General features: G+C 53.0%; 1 long non-coding RNA gene across 1 annotated transcript; it reads right to left on the bottom strand.

Annotated features, from left to right (window-relative positions):
- Nucleotides 1–5,457: 5,457 nt before the first annotated feature.
- LOC111091375 lies at nucleotides 5,458–17,945 on the bottom strand. Its single transcript, XR_005354937.1, has 4 exons — nucleotides 17,824–17,945; nucleotides 7,076–7,254; nucleotides 6,168–6,314; nucleotides 5,458–5,694 (listed from the first exon to the last, which is right to left on the bottom strand). It is a non-coding gene; the product is annotated as an uncharacterized LOC111091375 (long non-coding RNA).
- Between the last annotated feature and the right edge of the window lie 1,293 nt (nucleotides 17,946–19,238).

The raw sequence follows: 19,238 nt of genomic DNA, 5'->3' as shown, positions 1-19,238 counted from the left end.
CAGTCTAGCAGGGGATGCATTGCTCACTGTAAGCCGATTGCCACTCACCGACTCCACGGGAAATGGGGAAGAGACCAGATTGTTACTTGGCCAAGGGCAGAGCAATTCCAGCGTTCAGGGATGGGATCATGAACCACAATGGGGAAATAGCAAGCTAAACTATTACCTGAGGTTGCTGGAAATGAGGTGCCCGCTGAGGGCAGGGCTTTAGGGGGCTGGGCTGGGTCTGACCTGTCATAGAATGGTGTTCGAGGGGTGAAGGACTGCGAGGATTATAGGGTGAGGTGGCCGCCTGCAGTGGAACTGGACAGCTAGAGAGGAAAACAAAGTCAAATCACTAGTTTTGATTTGGGATAGAGCCCTGCATCAGGCTCTATGAAGGGTTGCCTTCACAGAGGCAACCCCCAGGCTTAATTCTCAAGGGAGTGAGGAGGAGCTGAGGCCACTGAGGAATGGCTATAGCAGTGGCAGTTTTGTGACTCCAGGGTGGCAAGGGCAAGGACCCGCTTGGTGGTGAGTCAGCAGCATCAACGGGACCAAGTTCCCACAAGGTCATCTTGCTACCCACCCACCCACCCACCCCCATCCTTGCTCCCACCATTTCCAGCATCTGCAGATTTCCACACATTCTGTGAGCTACCTGCCATTTTTCCATGAAATTCCTTTTCTGCAGAAACTCACCAGAGTCTGTTTCTGTGCTAAAAAATCCAGTACAGACACTGGATGGTCCATGAAATGCAACAAACATTTAAAAAGACTTAGAAGGCAGTAGCGTCTGGCCCCTAGCCTAGGGGTAAGTGATGAAAGTGTGCTATCATCTCCTGTAGACTTTATGAACAATGGTCCCCAGGGCTGGGCACAAATCAGGCCAGAAGTTCTATCACACACTTCCTGTGGGCTTTCTCTCCCAAGCTTTCGACACAGAGGTGGCCGACCATGCTTCTCCCCAAGTGTCACACACCCCAGTGGGTCAGAAAGATTTACAGGCATGACTTCGGAGGCACTCTCAGCTGCCCCACAGCCAAACGAGAGGTGCCAGGTGCTGGGCCTTCCTTCCAGACTCAGGACTGCTTCTTTAGGCCTCTACTTCAGATTTCTGTGTACACCTTTGCGGAGAAGGCATCTCCTACACGTCAACTCTCCCGTTCTCAGAGCTGGAAAGAACTAAAACTCGTTTAGTCAGAAAGTACTTTATCCCATCTAGCGGTATTTGACATACCTTCTGAGTCACCTTAAGTGCTTTCCAGAAGAAGGTGGGCGTCAGTCAATACAAAAACAAAAAACAAAACAAAACAAAAAAACAGTAAGCGATTCCTACAGGCTATTCCCTTCCTGGGAGCTGAAGAGCTGCGCACGGCCCTGTGACACCGAGGAGATGAGGTGTGAAGGCAACGATGGGCAGGACGTGGTAGCCGCGCAGCGAGATGTGACATCGGCCGCAGACAGTGCAGGGCCCTGGGGGAACCCCCAGCCTCCCTGGGAAGCAATGACAAGAGTGAGGCAGGAGCTGCAGAAGGTGAGGGCTGGGGGGCTCAGGATGATGTCACAGATGCCCAATGGGCCCTGCGGGGACCATGTAATGTCTCACCCCTGCCCCCAAGTAAGAGGCCCAGCCCATACCACGTGACCTCCGTGCCCCACGTCCTCTTCTGCCCAGCACATGCAGCTTCCGTGGGAGCCCTCCTCCTGCCACCTATGGTCTCCTCAGGGTCCCACTGAGGGGTAAGCGACGATATCAGTGTAGAAAGACGAGAGACGGGACTTGGAGGAGATGGAAAGCTTCGAATCCCAGAGGGTCCCACGGAGCCCAGCGTCGAGGGCACAGCCATCCCCTCCGTGGCCCGGGCAGACCCAGCGAGCTGTGGGCAAGAAGTGTGCAAGCCCCCACTGCCCCGTCGGTGTCTGCGGGCACCGGGGTCCAAGCCGGGGTGGCCACCCGGGTCGGGGCAGCGCAGGTGCCAAGGGCAGGGAGGGACACCGCGGCAGTCTCTCTCCCGGTCAAACCAACTCCACAGACTGTCTCCCTTGTTTTTAGGAACGCCACTGGCCCACCTAAGGAAGCGTGGCCTTCCCACAGGACTGCAGGACACGCACCCTGGAATGGAAGGCCCAGCATCCCCGCCTTAAACCCCCTGGGGGGGGGTTACATTGGAAACTGCCTCAGAGTGGCCTTCAGTGCATAAGATGGTAGCTTTGGATTAAAAGGATCCTCATACTAAGACATTGTAAACTTCTTTTTTCCCCTTTTTTTGGCCATCTTTTTTTCTTTTTCTTAATTCTGCTCCCAGTATGGTGAAGCCGTCCCTTTGTACCATCAGCAAGGTTTTCCGGTGCCTGCAGCCAACACAAACCCGGTGCGGTGTGGTTTGTTTCGCCGACAGCCCCAGGACAGCCCCTGCTCCCTCCCGGCATCCTGGGGAGCCCCGTGAGCACCCAGACACACCCAGGACAGAAAGCGCTGCGGAGAAGTGGCTTCCAGCTCTGCTCTCAGCTCTTCTCAGATTCAGCTATCCTCAGCAAAGAGACTTTTCCAGAAGCTCCAAAAAGGCTCACGGGAGGTTTTATTTTGTTTTTCAACGATTACCAAGGAAAAGAAAAATAAGTCAACCTGAGCAAAAGCAGAAATCCCTCATCCCTGAAACACATGCAAACCAGTGAAGTGATGTTCACTTTCTTCCGGGCAGGACGTCCCCAGCACGGGAGCTGCTAAAGGTCCAGACTCGGTCTAATTGGCCTGGTGGACATTTTCTTTACTCTGTGCAGTTCCCCAAGCCTGTTCCTCATCTAATAGACTTGCTCGTGAATTAAGGTCTTGAAATTAAAATATATGGATCCCTAGGGCAGCTTTCAAATTACCTAGTCAGGGTGTTGGTTACACAACTACTGGTTTTCAGCAAGCCGAGCCAAGACTGCTCGCACTAACCCTGGGCTATTAGTCTGGCTCAGGCCTGCAAGCGACGGGCTACACGGGGCATGACTGTAACTGGTGACTCAAGTCCCCCATCGTTGTTAACGACCTCTGCTTAGAGTCCAGGGATAGCACAGGAAGGGACTCATTTCAAACCCTCCAAAGACTTCCTTCGTTAAAAATATATTATTGTGGGATCCCTAGGTGGCACAGCGGTTTAGGGCCTGCCTTTGGCCCAGGGCATGATCCTGGAGACCCCGGATTGAGTTCCATGTCAGGCTGCCTGCATGGAGCCTGTTTCTTCCTCTGCCTGTGTCTTTGCCTCTCTCTCTCTCTCTCTCTCTCTCTCATGAATAAATAAATAAAATCTTTAAAAAATATATATATATTATTGTAAAAGTCGGGGGGAGGGGTGCACGCGTACATGTGCATGCGTGTGTGTGTGTGCGTGTGTATTTAAAACATGAAGTTTCCCTAATTTTCCAGCAATGAATTTCTCTTCCGAGTCACACCTGAAAGGTCCCGTCTCACAGACTTATCCATCAATACAAAACCAGTTTTACGAAATATATAATAGGGCCATTGGAGAAATCCTAAAAGATTAGATTAGTTATGGGCTGCTCATTTACTGAATAACGGTTGTGAGTTGGGGTGTGGAGATGAGGTGTGGAAGTATGACCCTAGGTGACCTGAAGGGTGCCCCAGGTGAGCGAGCGACCTTGCTTCACTCCCAGGCCTGGGATGAGAGCACCTGGGGACGGAGACTGGCCTGGGAGCGACTGGGGGGGAGGTGCTCCAAATCCACCCAGGCTCCCGAGGGGAAGATGTGCACTGCCAGCAGCCCACCCTGATGCATGCTTAGACCCAGCCTTCCAGGCAGAAGTAGAAGGGATGCAGAGAGAGGGGCTCTTCCTGAAATGTTCTGGTCTGTCAGCTTGCTCCAGGCCCTGAAAGTTTGTATGCCACATGGTCACAGCACATACACTGAAATAGATCCTGCTGAGAACCAAGTTCCCAGTGTCTACATTTGAGGAAACTTCACATTTGAACATTATTTCTGAGTCATATTTTCCCCTGAGATGATGGGGCATTCAGACAGGAAGAGGGACAAAGGGAAACTGGCTGGACTGTAACTGCGGGGAAATCTAAGACTATTACGGAAGATCTCATGAAAACTTTCAAGCTTTAAAGTGTGCCAGCAAGGTAAGGTGATGGATCAAAATGGGGCCAAACAGGGTGCCTGGGTGGCTTAGTCCATTAAGAGTCTGATTCATGATTTCGGCTCAGGTCGTGATCTCAGGGTCATGATTTCGGGGTTGTGATCTCAGGGTCGTGAGATGGAGCCCCAGATCGGGCACCATGCTGGCTGGGTATGGAGTCTGTTTACGATTCCGTCTCTCTCTCTGTCCCCGCTCCTGCCCTGAATGTGCACATACGCGCACGCTCTCTCTTAACAAAATAGATGGGATCAAACATTTCAAGCTTAAAACAAATGCTAGATTTATTGGAAGCTGAACTTACAAGTTTAAGAAGGACCAGGTCTTTAAATTTTCTAATTTTAATAAATCAAATATTCCTTTAAAAATGTGATCCAGCGGTTTGGCGCCTGCCTTTGGCCCAGGGCACGATCCTGGAGTCCCGGGATCGAGTCCCGCGTGGGGCTCCCGGTGTGGAGCCTGCTTTTCCCTCCTCCTGTGTCTCTGCCTCTCTCTTTTTCTCTCTCCATCTATCATGAATAAATAACTAAATAAATCTTAAAAAAAAAAAATGTGGTCCAGCTGAGTCATGTAAGGCCCTGTGGCCCTGCCCTGCTTACTGGGAACTGGTGAGGGGGCGGGAGAGGTAGCAACTGCTTCCTCCTGCCCCAGCTCAGACCCCACCGGCCGGGTCAAGAGGCCTGAGCAGGAAGCTGTTCTGCAGTTCTCATCCAGATGAGCCCCAGCTGAACCCGCCGGTGCTCCCGGAGGGCCGTCCCTGGAGCCCCCCCCTGCCTGGAAGCCGATGGCCAGGTCCAGGGCCCCTCGGAGGAGGAGGAGGAGGAGGAGGAGGAGCCCTGTGGTAACTGGCCTCTGTCACTTTCCTGTCGCAGGTCCTGGAACTGATTAGCAGGACATGAGTAATTTACCCATGAGACCCCCTCAGAAGCAGGTGGGGTGCAGAAAGCAGTGGGCAGGGACAAATAAAAGTCTCCATTTCCACTCTGTGAAGGCAGCACTTAGGGGAAACGAGGTGGGGGGTAGCTTTCTTTGAAATGAAACCTGGGAGGCCCGGACTTCAGCCTTTTTGTTGGCAAAGGAAAGGCCTGCGGCTGCCTCGGCGCTGCCACCCCTACAATTAGGCCGGAGGCCTCGCTGCTTCCTGAAACGAGAGCCGCAGGCAGCCCCCCAGCTCCGCCGGACGCCTTGGCCGCGTGGCCGGGGGCGGGCGGGTCCCCAGGTGGGCGCGGAGCTGCACCCAGGCCCCGCGGGGGGGGGGGGGGGGGGAGGCCAGCGCGAGGCTGAGCTCCAGGAGCCCCGAGCGAGCGGCAGCCTGGCTCGCTTGTTCCCTCTCCTGATGGGAAGGCACATCCCATCTGGAATCAAAGAATGTATGTTTTCAAACGTGCGGCCCATCCGCCCCGGCTTCCTTCAGCACGCCGTCGTGGTTTCGGGGGCCAGCCCCTGGCGATCCGGGCGCGGGCGCCCCACCTGCGTCCTTCCTGGCAGGGGAGGGGCCAGAAGGCTGACATCGGCTCCTGGAGCTGGACTTTAAGTGCTTTCTCAGAAAGGCGGCTTGACTGGCTCTACCTGGAACGTCATTTGGAAAATGCTTGACATTTCTATAGTGGAGCACTTGCCTCATTTAGGAAAAAGTTATGAAGAAAAGGGAAGGACTGGACTCGCAGGACCAGCTCTGCGTCCTCCCTCCCTCCCTCGGTGCCTGCAGTCACAGTTCTGGGTGGGGAGCAAGGCCTGACCGGCGCCCCAGGGGCGGAAAGGGGTGGCAGTGAGTTGACAGCTTGGCCTTTGTCCCCAGAGGAAACTTAGTTCCGGGCTCTTAAGTTGGCACACTTTCCTTTACTTTCCTTATAACAACTCAACTGCAGAAGAGCAGTAAAACTTTTTTATTGTTTGACTCGAGGCAATTATGATTGTGTGCAATATAATCCGTTTAATTCAGTTATTTAAAGTCTCTGACAGATGGAGAGCAGAGAAAGGGGTTTCTGGGAGAGAGGGAAAGAAGCGCCCGGGGGTGTGGGGAGACCCTCTCTCTCACATACGTTTGTCCTGCTCCGCAGTGGGATTCACGTGGGCCCTCCCTGCCCTTCGAGTCTGGGCTTAATCATCATCTCTAAACTGGTCCTTTGGAGACTAGATGTGCCTTCAGAAGAACAGTGGGACAGACACAGTTGGGTGCAGCAGCAGAGCTACAAGAAAAATCCAAGGGGAGCACGCAGAGCAAGGGAGGCTGTGCCCCCAGGGGCTGTGGCGGGGCCTCCTTGTCCCTGGACCCACCTGCCAGTTGTGCTTCTCCCTCCCGTGGAGTGGGACCTCCCGCAGGGAGGAGTTCAGGGACACAGCCACAGACAGCTGAGGAGGTACCTGCCGGAAGTCCCCTGTTGTGGCCTATCTGGGGAGCTGTGTCTCATCACAGGCCCCTCAGCTCCTGCTGCCTCTGCCCTCTCTCACGTGACCTTCCGTGAGGGTCCACTAAAGTCCATTAGACTGTGTCACCTCCCCCATTGAGGGGCTCCCTCCATGGCCGGACAGTAACCTGGGGGTGTGCAGGCGGGCCCAGGGGCCAGTCCCCCTCCTGCTGGGTTGTTTTATGTCTCCGCCACTTCACCCCACGCCCCTCCCCCATACAGTGTCATCAATTTGTCATCCCTCAGAGTCTAGCTCAGGTTTTTCAGAAGTGACATGCTGACAGATTATTTGTAGACACCAAGGATTAACCTGCAATGTTTTCATTTGCATTTAAACCAGACTGAAAGTTACCTCAAACAAATCCAACCGGTTTGTGATCCAAACCCAGAGCGTGGTGGGCAAGCATCAAAGAACCCGTGCTATGTTTCCTCTGCCACAGACCACACTCCAGCACTGGTTACTTCCATTTGTTCCACACACAACATACCAGGACCCCCCTCCCCCCACCCAAAGTCTCTTCCCAGCACAGCTTCGGGCTCACTTGCAATGTCCTGCATCACATTCCCCAAGGAGGTCGATCCGGGTGCTTCTTCAGAAGCAGCTCCTCGAGTCTGGTGCCCCATGTCCTGAAGACTGAACTCAAGAAAGAATTCCATGGCTCCCACACACGCAACAAATGATGATGACATCGGGGTAGGAAAGCTCCATTTAACACCTTCCCTTCAAATGGAGAGAGAAGGGGAAGCCTAAGTGGGATCCATCACAATTTGAAAATCCAGCCAGACTCACATCTCCAGTTCTCTGGTTAGAGCCATGTCCGCCCTGTGGCTTACTCAGGAGCTATTGTGGGAAATGCCCTTAACATTCTGTTGTTTTGTTTTGTTTTAAGATTTTATTTATTTGACACAGACAGAGAGAGATATATATAGGGAGAGAGAGTACAAGAGGGGAGGAGAGGGAGAAAGAAGCTCCCCCAGCAGGGAGCCCAAAGTGGGGCTGGATCCCAGGACCCAGGGATCATGACCTGTGCTGAAGGCAGACGCTTAACCGACTGAGCCACCCAGGCATCCCTTGTGCCCTTAACATTTTTAAACTCCCTCTTGTCTGAGAAATTCTACAAGGCATGCCTTTAGGACTCCTAGAAGCCCACTAGGTATATCCTCAAGTCTTTCTAAAGTCTTAAATCTTCCAGCTACCTTGAGATCGTCAGCCCGAGGCCATGCTGTGCAGAGAGTCTCCTGCATCTGATCTTTGTCCTGTACCATGAGACCCTTTTGGTGGGAGATGGTGGGAATGAGAATCAGGAAGTCCTGGCCCCTTTAGATGTCCTCTGAGCTCTGCTCTGTGCTTAATAATACCTTCCCTAGTCCATCCCTCTCTTCTGGTAGCTCTCCCAGGCAGCTGGAAGCAGCTAGTGGTACATTCCATCTTCTGCCTGGTGACTCCTCAGCCAGAACCTTACATCCATTGGGTATCCTTTCCATTTTCCATGTGACCACAGGCAACAATGCTGCCAAACTTCCTGTGTAGCCTCCAATAACATTTTCCTCACTACCCTCCAGGCTCTCAAAACAGTCTTTCTGAAGTCCCTCCAGCTTTTATTAACAATCCTTGCAAGGTCCTCCCAGATCTTGCCCAATGCTTCATCCCAACGCTGTCATGTGTTAGCTTTTTGTTATGGCAGCAGCCTAATTCCAGGTACCAAATTTTGTTGTAGCCATCTGTTGCTGCATAACAAATTACCCCAAAACTTAGTGGCTTAAAACAATAATTTTTATTGTCTTACCCCATTTTGTGGATCTAAAAGTGGGATAGAACCCATTGGGTGGTGTTTTTTTTCCTCTACAGGGTAGGTTGGTGATATTCAGCTGGGGGTGGGCTGGCCAATGGGGGCCAAGATGGCTTTGTTCACATAGCTGGCACCTTGATGGAGAAGGCTGGAAGGCTGTACTTAACAGAGCCTGTCAAACACAGTCCTTACATAGGGTCTCTCCAGCATGGCCATCAGGATAGTCCAGTGTGTCACATGGCAGCTCACAGCTTTTAGAATGTTCCTAGAAATGGTGGAAGCTGCCATTTTCTTAAGACTTGGTCTTGGAAACTGGTATAAATCACTTCTGCCATCTTCAGCAGACAAAATAGTCCACTCAAGGGGAGAAAATATAATCCCCACTTCTCAGTGGTAGGATTGTCAAGGAACTCATGATCATGTTTAGTTTTCCATACTTCATCCCATTGCCTGGGATGACATGTGAAGGCTGGAGTTGCAGCAGCCATCCTGACCCATGAGAAGATATTGAGAAGAAAAGTTATGCACTGCAGATCAGTAAGTTAGAAGCAGTCTGGATCCCTGATACCATAGAAAACCATCCAATCCCTGAACAACCTACTCCTGAATTTTTAGAATGTGAGAGAAACTAATTATTCTTAAGTCAATGTTATTTGGGGTCTTTTCTGTCACTTGGGGCACAACATATTCTCAGAGTTGCAAATCGAGAAGACTGTTTTGTACCCCCATCATTCATTCTGTGCCCCATAGCCAGAGTTTCTTGAGGCACCACATTTGGGGGCTGGCAAAAGCTCCCCTACAATACCTTCCATTATAAATGGAAAAACCTAACTCACACCCAGATCTCATCACTTTTTCTTTTTTTTTTTTAGATTTTATTTATTTACTCATGAGACACACAGAGAAAGAGGCAGAGGCATAGGTAGAGGGAGAAGCAGGCTCCCTGTGGGAAGCCCTACACGGGACTCGATTCCAGGACCCCAGGATCATGACCTGAGTCGAAGGCAGACACTCAACCACTGAGCCACCCTGGCACCCTCGTCACTTCTTTTAGAACAAATATTCTATCAGATTAAAATTTAGCATTCAAGGCCCTGCACAATTGGGTCCTGACCCATGTCTGCAGCCTCACTTGCCTATCACCCCCTCAGGCCACCGGGCCAATGAGCCCACTGTGCAAAGTGCTCTGTGTTGTCCTGCGCCTGGGTTTATGCTTGCCGTCCTCCACCGCATCCCCATCCCCACCAATTTTTTTTTCAAACTCTACCATGTTTTTAGGCCAGCACTTAAATCTCCTTTTCTCTGTGAAGGATTTCCAGGACCACAATGAAAGGGTTAGCAACTTCTCTTAGACTTCTAAAAGGGATCATTGTCCAAATCCTTCATCTGACATCACATTCTACCGTCAATGGAGAGTTTTATTGTTTTTATATCACACATACACACACACACACACACACACATCCCAATTCTCTCAGTAGAGTATGAGTCGCCGAAAGGCAAGGGCCTGTGTCACAGCTCTTTGGGTCCCTTGTGTCTCCCTGGTTATGTCCAGTTTTGTTGCCAGGAGCCCACCCGTACAGCAAAAACAAAGCCAACTGCTGACTTACATGGAAAAAGGGGAAAGAAAATTCCATTCACCCAGCTACAATCATCTAGCCTCTTGCATGCTCCCTGGCATACACACCCCACAATTCCACATTCCCCTTCCCTCCCTCACTGGACACTCGCTGGTTAAGTCCACCTCAGAGAAAAGATCAAGGAGGACCTAAGTATGGAAGTGAGAATTTCTCACCTTTGCTGTGGTTGCCTCAGAGAAGCCCAAGGAGACCTCCAATCTAATACCCTGCAAGACCCTCCCCCCACCCCACCCTACACACACACACACACACACACACACACACACACCACACAATCCCGGCCTGCAGAGAACCAGGATGGACTCTGCTGGGACGTCAGAGGGCTCACACATCAGAAAAGTAGCTGAAAACAGCAAAGATTCCAAATGGAAACTTTAGCTAAACTCTGTATTGCTTTCCATGAGTGCCAAAGGCCTGACGATGAGCAGAACTGACACCCAGGGAGATTACATTTAATGAGTTATTTGGCAAAGGCTATTTCTGAAATTAATTATCAATCACCTCTAATTATTTTTAAATGGCATTTTTTAGTCCACAAGGCCTGAGGCAATGTGTATGTTGGGGGCTGCTCCCTCAGCTGCTTTCAGGATCCATGCTGAAAGGTGTCCAGAGACCTGTCCTGTCTTGGGTGCTACCTATAGCACCCACCTTTATTTTAAGAGCAATAAGCATGAGCTGGGAGAGGAGGATTATGGCTTGAGCCAGTCCTCATTCAGCACCAATCTCCTCTCAGGCCTCACCTGGCCCCAGGTCTTGGTTATAATTCAACCCCATTGCCTTAGCTCACCTGGCCAGAGAGAGGAAGCAGGGCTTGGCTGCTCCTGCTGCCTTCTCAGGACCCTATAGTGCTTGCAAATACTGAAGTTAGTGCTAGAAGAACAGCCAGGTACAAACACACATGGGAATATGGTCCAACATCAGAGTGACAAGGAGCTGGGGCCAGCACCTCCATCCCACACTCACCGGAGTGGTCCAGAGGAATAGAGAGTTGTGAGAGGCACATCCAGCAGCCTCTACCACCATTGCCAGGGCTTGCTGGACAGGTTCTCTAGGCCTGAGCTGCTTTTCAAAGAGCACACATGCACCGCCCCTGTCCTGGGGCATTTTCTGATGGACCAGAAATAGTCTCCCTCCTGCATCTGCCAAGGGCAAGGATAGCAGCTTGCTTCCCAATCCTTGTGGCCCTGGTGCCCAGCACAGTGCCTGGCAAGTGGCAGATGCTCCAAGAATATTGGTCTAACGATCACAGATGCTCCCAGATCTGCCTCCCATGAGTCCCAGCATCGACTGTCATGATTGGGGGCCCCCTGCCTAAAACACTGCAGGGCTGTTGGGAAAACATGGAAGGCTATCCTTGTGCAGTTGTCTATTCCTCCCACCCTTCACCAGCTGCTCTGTAGGCTCAGATTAGCTGGGGCATTTCTCTGCTCTCGTTCCTTAATGCTGGTTCATGAGGGCCACGGAACAGTGGCCAGGGTTTGAAGGTTTTGCTCCTGACCAGGCCCTAATTCCCATAGTCACCATAGGTCACTTTGGAAAACAGTCTTCCTTTGAAATAGGGAGAGTAAGACTTAGTGAAGAACTTTGCAAACTCCCCCTCACCAATAAAAAAGGTCCTGAAATTCTTTCCTTTTCTGGAAGATTCAAGTCAGACAACACATAGTGTAACGGGTCAGAGAGCATGCACATACCCTGGTCTAGACCAGAAGAGATGAAAGGGAGCTTTTTCCAGGTGGCCTGAGAAGGCTGTCCCTGTCTCAAATCCCCCCCTGGTGCAGGCAGTCCTTGAGAGGTGTCCACCCTGGGACCCGCCCCCAACACTCAGAGCGGCACATGACCCTGTAGCTCACACAGTGATCGGACTTACAACCCTGGGGTAGACTGGAATATACGCAAACAAGACTTTCTAGAATCTTGGCCCTTTCTTAACAATTTTAGAGCCATATAGACGCCCCTAGACTTCTACTTTCTAAGGATAAATGTCCTTGGGATTGGACCAGTTTAAAACCTCGTGTTCTTCTCCCAAATCTTTCCCATACTACAGAATGAGGAACCTTTAAATTCAGCTTCTCAGGGTGATATGCTGCTTTGGTTGACTTTTTAAAAAAACATGTCAGACATTTATTGAAGAATTTCCCTTTAATTGAGGATGTACTAATCACTCTGCAATGATTGCACTTAAAAGATGAGGCACAGGGATGCCTGGGTGGCTCAGTGATTGAGCATCTGCCTTCAGCTCAGGGTGTGATCCTGGGGTCCTGAGATCGAGTCCCACATTGGGCTCCCCACAGGAAGCCTGCTCCTCTCTTTGCCTCTGTCTCTGCCTCTCTCTCTGTGTCTTTCGTGAATAAATAAAATCTTAAAAAAAAAAAATGAGGCACAACTACAAAAGGACTAAATGGAAGTAAATATTGACACCAAGCATCAAACTGGTCTGAGGTGCAGTTCTAAATGCTTCTATCTGGCCATGTGACCTTGGACAATCATGTCACCCTTTTGGCCTAGGTCTACCTCTACAAAATGAGGGTTGGACTAGCCCATCCCTCAGGTCCCCTCTGGGCTCAGTCCAGTGGTGCTCTGGGATTGACCTCATCGCCTCCTGCTGGTGTGTACGTGCACTGATTTAACATCACACCTCAAGGAACCTCTGGTGAGCTCTGAGGCTCAGCATGGTGGCTTGTCATCTCTAAAGTGTGCCTGTTCTGGCAGAAATGAGAGCACTAGCCAGCTATCCTGGAGAGATGGTATCTAGTCGGGAGTTACTTCTTTTGAACTGGCTGTGGCTGAACTGACCACAACCTGAGTGGCTTAGAAATTAGCACATGCAGAGTTAAATCTTTTGAGACATCTGCTAGGTAAATGCCAAAGGGTGGATCCAGCACTTGAGAACCACAAATTGGGGTGTTCAGGTTTAGCACAAACTCCAGGCATCCATCTCTAGGAGCAAACTGGCCATTTGGCACAGAGATCCGAGCCTGGGACCTGCCAACACTCACCACCTACATCCCAGGGTGCTCTGAAATTGGGCATTCCATGTGGGAGGGAGGGGTCTGTTCTCAGTCCTGAGTCTTATCCCATTTCCCTGCAAATGGTCGGCATAGCTCTTGTTATCACTATTTCTAGCTCCACGCTCACGTTTTAGGTCTTAGAGATAGTGTTTACTGATACTAAACAATGCCCTAGCTGCTATGCAGAACATCTGTGCCGCAGCTGCCATGGCACCAGTTGGAGTTTTTGTAATAGTTTTGGGATGATTCGCTAGCACGGTACACACAGTACTGAGAGGGCTATGTTCTGCGAGCCTAAGGGATTTGGGATAATTGGAAATTTCAGGGTTTTCAAGGTTGTTATTGGGTGTGGTTGTGGGGGAACGTTTTCCTTGGTTTGGGTATATAAGTATCAATTGCAAAAGTTTGTTTATAACTGTCAGCCAGAAGACTTTTGTATAGCTACAGTCTCCCACTGCCCCTGCAAAATAACCTAAGAATTATGCTTGAAAAGTGCCCAAGGTCATAGAGCAAATTACTGGCATGTTCTAGAACATTCATACTGGTAATAACTAAATTGCCAACGGTTGAGCCAGCCTCCTGGGTTAGATGACAAAAGCAGGTCTTTTATGTCAAAGGATTTTTAAAAACTACTCAGAGAGAAGGGATGTTGGGGGAAGAGATTTTGATCCATCCTTCACTGGCATGTTAGCACATCACAGTGGTTGTTATGCTAAAAGTCCTAAAAAGTTTAAATAAGGCATAAATACCTTCAATGGATCTGGTGCCCTTGGTTTTTCAGAGCACTTTCCCTGTTAGATTTTCCTATTAGACTTCTCTGAGGGCCCCAGGGGAACAGAGCTGAGGCCCACAAACACTCAGTATCTAATTCTTTTTTGTTCTGAAAAGTGGGCAAAGCCTTGCTCAGAGCACTCAGCTACTAAATTCTAGTGCTCCCAGCCTTTCTGGGTCTTGCATTCATGCCTGCATCATATACAGATTGTGTGGCCACTGCGCGTCCAGTAGAAACACGGTGGTAAACAATCGGCAAAGGCCCCTGATCTCCACAAGTGACACAATCCCTACACACATAAACAACAGCCAGAAGAAACACACAGAATGTAGACAGCGATAAGGGCTATGCAAAACTGAAATAAGGTGCGGTGGAAGACGGTGATGGGGGGTGGGGATGGGGCGACTTCAGAGTGCAGGGAAGGCCGTGCTGACATCTGAACTCAGACCTCAACTGCAAGAAGTATCCACCAGGGGAAGAGGAGGAGGTCAGCGTCCTGGGAACAACACTGGGAGAAGCTGGCCTTGTCGGAGGATCCAGGGCATGGAGCACAGTGGCTGGGGCTGGGGGTGAGGCGGGGGAAAGAGGAGTGTGACAAAGCAGGCAGGAGCTTGGAGAGCAGGGGCTTATTGCTCTAAGTGCTATGGGAACCCACAGGTCAGAGTGGTGCCCTCCGGGTGTGCTGCTCCATTCTCCCTTCAGGATAGAAACATCTAGGAGGAAAGTGGTCAGCGGACAGCTTCCAGATGCAATGTAGTCAAGATCCACCCAGCATTCGACCCTAGGCCATGCTCTGCCCCATGACTGACCCATACAGGAGTACTGGAGCTGGGACCCCCAACACGGTGCTCCCTACCGGGCTGGTACAGACTTCCTCAAGCAGCACTGTGGTCCATGGCTGTGGCTACTCCCATCTTCCTCTGTCTCTCTTTCCCCAGGTGTCGGGCCTGAATCCTGGTCTGAAGACTCCCCAGAATCCTACTGCTGCCTCACCCCTTTCTCCCTCACGGGTTTTCCCCATCATAAGCCTTCTGACTCTGTCTTGCCTTGCATCCCAGAGAACCCGGCCCCATAGCAGGTTCTGAGCAGAGGAGCAGCATGTTCTGCTTTGGGGGCTGTTGGATGAAAGATGGCTTGTAGCAGCAGAAAGTGAGCTGGAGATCAGTCGGGAGCTGCTGGGGACAGTTAGGTCTTGGTTGTGCTGTTTGAGTGGCCCATTAGACCCCTGCATATGTTCCTCCTCGTCTTCTGGACCCCGGGAGAATGCTACTTTTGTAGATGTTGCCAACAAGATTAAAGATGGCTGCCACCTAGCCAGCCCACGGCACGTGTGGGCATAGCACGCTGTAACAGCCATTATATCCAGCTTCCCAACAATCCCACTTCGGGAGCCAGGAGCTGGACTCGGGTTCACTGCAGTGTTCACAGCCAAGCTACAGCATCCAGGCCGTCCTACAACAGGCATCTGTCTTTCTGGTTGTCTCCTGTACCATTGAGCCTCCTGCCCTGAGTTCTTTCCTGTCAGAGACCACATCTGAGCCATCTCTGGTCTCCAGTATTAACCCAGAGTTCTGCATACAGGTGCCCAGGCAGTACAGGAACTTCCAGGAGCTTCTTGGGCCATTCTGAATGCTGGTAACGGTCCTCTTTACTGTCATAGGCCTGACACCCCCCCAAGCCACCAAAAGGAGCTGGGGGAAGAGCCTGGCATGCCCTGGCCACCAGGACCTGGATGGCAGTGACCTGCATACTCCCTCCCCTCCAACTTGGGGAAGGAAAGAGAACAGCCCCCCCCCCCCCCCCGGCTTCCTGGGCCCTGGTAGGTCTTCCTCCTAAAAAATAACTTGTTAGGCACCACTCTGAGCATTCAGACAGGGCCCACTGGTCCCTGAAGCCACTGCAAGGCTTGAGGCTCGATGGCAGCATCCGGAGGACTCAGGGGCCATCCCCTCACCGGAAGAAAGCTCGATTGTTCCAGGTGCACAAAGGATGGGCACTGGGCAGGCAGGGCTAGCATTGGAATGGCCAGCTGCTGGAAGACCTCGCTGGGAGACCTCGCTGGGAGACCTCACTGGGAGACCTCGCCAGCGCCCTGGATGCCCCTGCCCTGGGCCGGCCCTGGCTGGGACCCGACTTGTGCGGCCGCCCTGCACCCCCCAGAAAGGGCCCTCCCCCGGGCCTGTGCCCCACGCGTCATGTGGGGACCCAGGCGAGCATCTGTTGCAGGCAGCACAATGTCTAAACATCCGTGCAAACTTGGACCAACAGGTCCTGTGAAATGTGCTAACCATCTGCTTTTCCTTAGCCGTTTTTTGAGCAAATTATGTTTATTATGTTAATTTATTTTACTGTCAACAACACCGAATAACACAGTTGCCGCTAAACAACGTCGTTATATATCTCTTCTGGCATATTACCAGGAGGTTGGGTTTGGATTTGGGTTTTTGTAAATGCAACAGGAATAAATACACATTGAAATGTCGATTTATTTAAAATTAAATCTCCGATGGTAAAGCCATAGGTGCAGGTGAGTGGAGGCACTCACTGCTTCAGGGAAGGCTGTCTCTGGGAGAGGCTGCAGCCACCCCGGTGAGACTGGGCTTCGATGGGGCCCGTGTGGTTTGAGAAGCTCTCAGGCCTCTGATTTTTCCTCTCAAAACTTGCCCCTCCTTCCAAAAAACCCTCCACTTTTCCGCCAAGCCACGGGGACCAGGAGGAGCCCTAACCAGAGAGAGGGTGTGCCCTAGTGCTTCACTGAGAACCACCCTGAAACCAACACAGCCAGGCAGGGGTTGGGTCTTATAGTAATTAAGTTTGTGATCCTTCCTCCCACCCCCAGGCCAATAAACTCCATACTTCCAGAGAGAGAGGAGAAGAAAGAGGAGTGCTGTGTGGAAGAGAGAGGGAGAGAGCAAGAGAGAGCAAGAAGATGCATCTTGAAATGTACCACATCAGTGCATTGGGCCTGCAAGGGACTGCTCTCTGCAAGCTTGTCAGGGCAGAGCTAGTGCAGAGCTCAAGAGCCTCAAAGTAGCACCACGCTGACTCAAATAGTTCATCAATTAGGTAATAAGCAACATGAGGTGAAGGCAGTTCCTGGGAAGAAAACAGTTTAGGGCCTCAGACGGAGACCAGGGCTGCCTGCTGTGGAAAGGAACAGATTTCTTCCAGTCGGGTCCCAGGCCCAACTGAGATGGAGTCTGCACACCCCAACCTGGAGCCTGCCTGTGGCAGCCAGACCCCAGGCTCCCCTGCTTTTCCCTGCTGACCTCTCAGAAGCTGAGAAAAATCCCCAGGTGGGATTTTCACAGCACAAATGACCAGCCTGATCAAGAGATGTGGTAGCCAGGTGGCTTCTGGGTGTCCTTGCAAATATTTGGTTTCAGAGAGCGGGTCACGTTACACAGTTTAATACTGGAGACGGAAAGGGCTGTAGCAAGAAGCTTTTGTCCTGCACTTGTCCCGCAGCCGCCAGTAGGCAGCCCATAAAAATGTGGGGCTCATGTTCACACAGATGGCTGTTGGTTTTACAGGCTGGGGGGAGAGGAGCGGAAGAGGATGGTCATGGTGAGGCTGAGAGTCTCCATTAAATGGGACTCAGCTGCCTGGGACACAGCAACTACAGAGGGAGGTTGGGCCCTGGGGGCGCCCCACGGAACTCATTGTTCTCTGGAGGCTCCCTGCCCACCCCTGATCGGTGCACAGCACTGTGTTGTACCCCGCCTCCACAGCCAGCGCCTCACCACCTCCTCGTCTCAGTCTCACCGTACGGATGACCCCTGCCCTTGAAGGGTGGCCACAGCGCTCAGTGCCACCTCCTGCCCCTTCTGGACCTAGGGGGGAGGGTTCCCTGCTCTTTGCTTTCTTCCTTCCCTAGGAGCCTAGAAACCAGTTCATTCTTAAGTACATATCTAAATCATATCTCTTCTAGGACATTTTCCACTTTACTGGGGGGGGTAGGTGGGGTTCCAGTCTTAAATCATGTGGAATGTCTTAGTACACGGCATGAAAGGAGAACCTCTTGTCCTCTGCTTAGGGACAGAGATCATTTCCATTTCAGTTCGCGGCGGGGGCCCCTACCTGGCCCGAACCCGTTCTGGGCACCCCATCTCCATCAGGCCGCAGGGACTGTTCAGCACCCTGGCGGAGGAAGGCGGACGTTTGCGGAGGGCGCTGCCCACCAGGTGGCGCCGTTGCCCAGGGCCGCGCGGTGCCCCCCCCCCCCCCCGAGCGGGGGTGGGGAGGGAGAGGCTGCGGGGGCCACACCGGAGCCGGGAGGGGGTCCCCGGGGAGGGCCGTCTCTGGGGCGCTGCGCGTCAGGAGCCCGCAGCTCCGCGGCCACCGGAGGCCGGGGCGCGGGGAACAACCGCCGTCTCCCCCATCCTCGGGGCCCATCTCCGTAGGCAAGCCCGGCGGTTCTCTGGTTCCCGGGCTGATGGGTCGCGGCCGGGTCAGGAGCAAGAGTGACACGGCGAGGACCTGGGGCGAGCGGGGTGGGCGCAGCTCGCGGCTCTGTTCCGGCCCCAGCAGAGCGCTGCCCGCGGTGGACCGACGGCCGCAGCCCCCCCCCGCCCCCCCCACCCCCACCCCCACCCCCCGCGGACACCCGCGTCGCGCGCCCCCCGGGAGGCGGGGCATCGCGCAGCTGCGCTGGGGGTGCAGGGGGCGGGGGGCACCAGCGTCTCTGTCTCTTGCGGGGCTTTCTTCGCCTAAACCGATTACCACGTGCCAGAAATCGAGCGCTCTCTGAACAATCACCGGCCGCTCCGGAGAACGGGGACTCTGGATCCGAAAGGAAAACTCTTTCGAAGCAAAATGCTGCCAGCTGGTGCTGTGTGTGCGTGTGCGTGTGCGCGCGCGTGTGTGTGCGTGTGCGCGCATTCGAGGGTGGATTTAAAACACAAACACCAAAAGTCAGTCGGTATCTTCTCCCAACTGCAGCTGATTTCCTGCGTAAACGAAAACCATGTGATATTCCATAAATGCTTCCAGCTCTAAGTGACAGGAAATGAAAACCGTGGTGGAGGAGGAAGGCTGCGGAGCGCACTCCCTGCGCGCACCCCGCGAGGGCGGCGGGGCAGGGGGAGGCTGGCGGGGCGGCCTCGAGGGCCTGCGGGTCACCTGGGGGGCGGCGATCGCGCCCACGGCGCAGCGCCCGACAACTTGGCTTTCAATTAGGGACGGAGCCGGGAGAAGTGGTCCTTTCTTTAGGCGCGCCTCGCCGGGGTCGGGTTGTGACCTCGGCAGCGCTCGCAGTCGGCGCCGGCATCCATATGCATGAAGGCTAATTAACTCTGAAAGGCCCGGCGGGCGGGGCCCTCCCCGCGGCGCAGGGGTGAGGCGGGGTGAGGCGGGGTGAGGCGGAGCGACGCGGGGCGGGGCGGGGCGGGGCGGGGCGCGGGGCGCGCGGAGCCGCCCGCCTCCCTCCCCGGCCGCGCGGCCTCTGCAGCTGCTCCCGGGCCCGCCGGGTGCGCACGTGTGCGCGGGGGCGCGGG

Source organism: Canis lupus, chromosome 2 (genome assembly GCF_011100685.1).
Source record: "Canis lupus familiaris isolate Mischka breed German Shepherd chromosome 2, alternate assembly UU_Cfam_GSD_1.0, whole genome shotgun sequence".
In the NCBI taxonomy this organism is placed as follows: domain Eukaryota; kingdom Metazoa; phylum Chordata; class Mammalia; order Carnivora; family Canidae; genus Canis; species Canis lupus.
The sequence above is the reverse complement of the archived record's forward strand: the minus strand, read 5'-3'. Positions and strand labels throughout refer to the sequence as shown.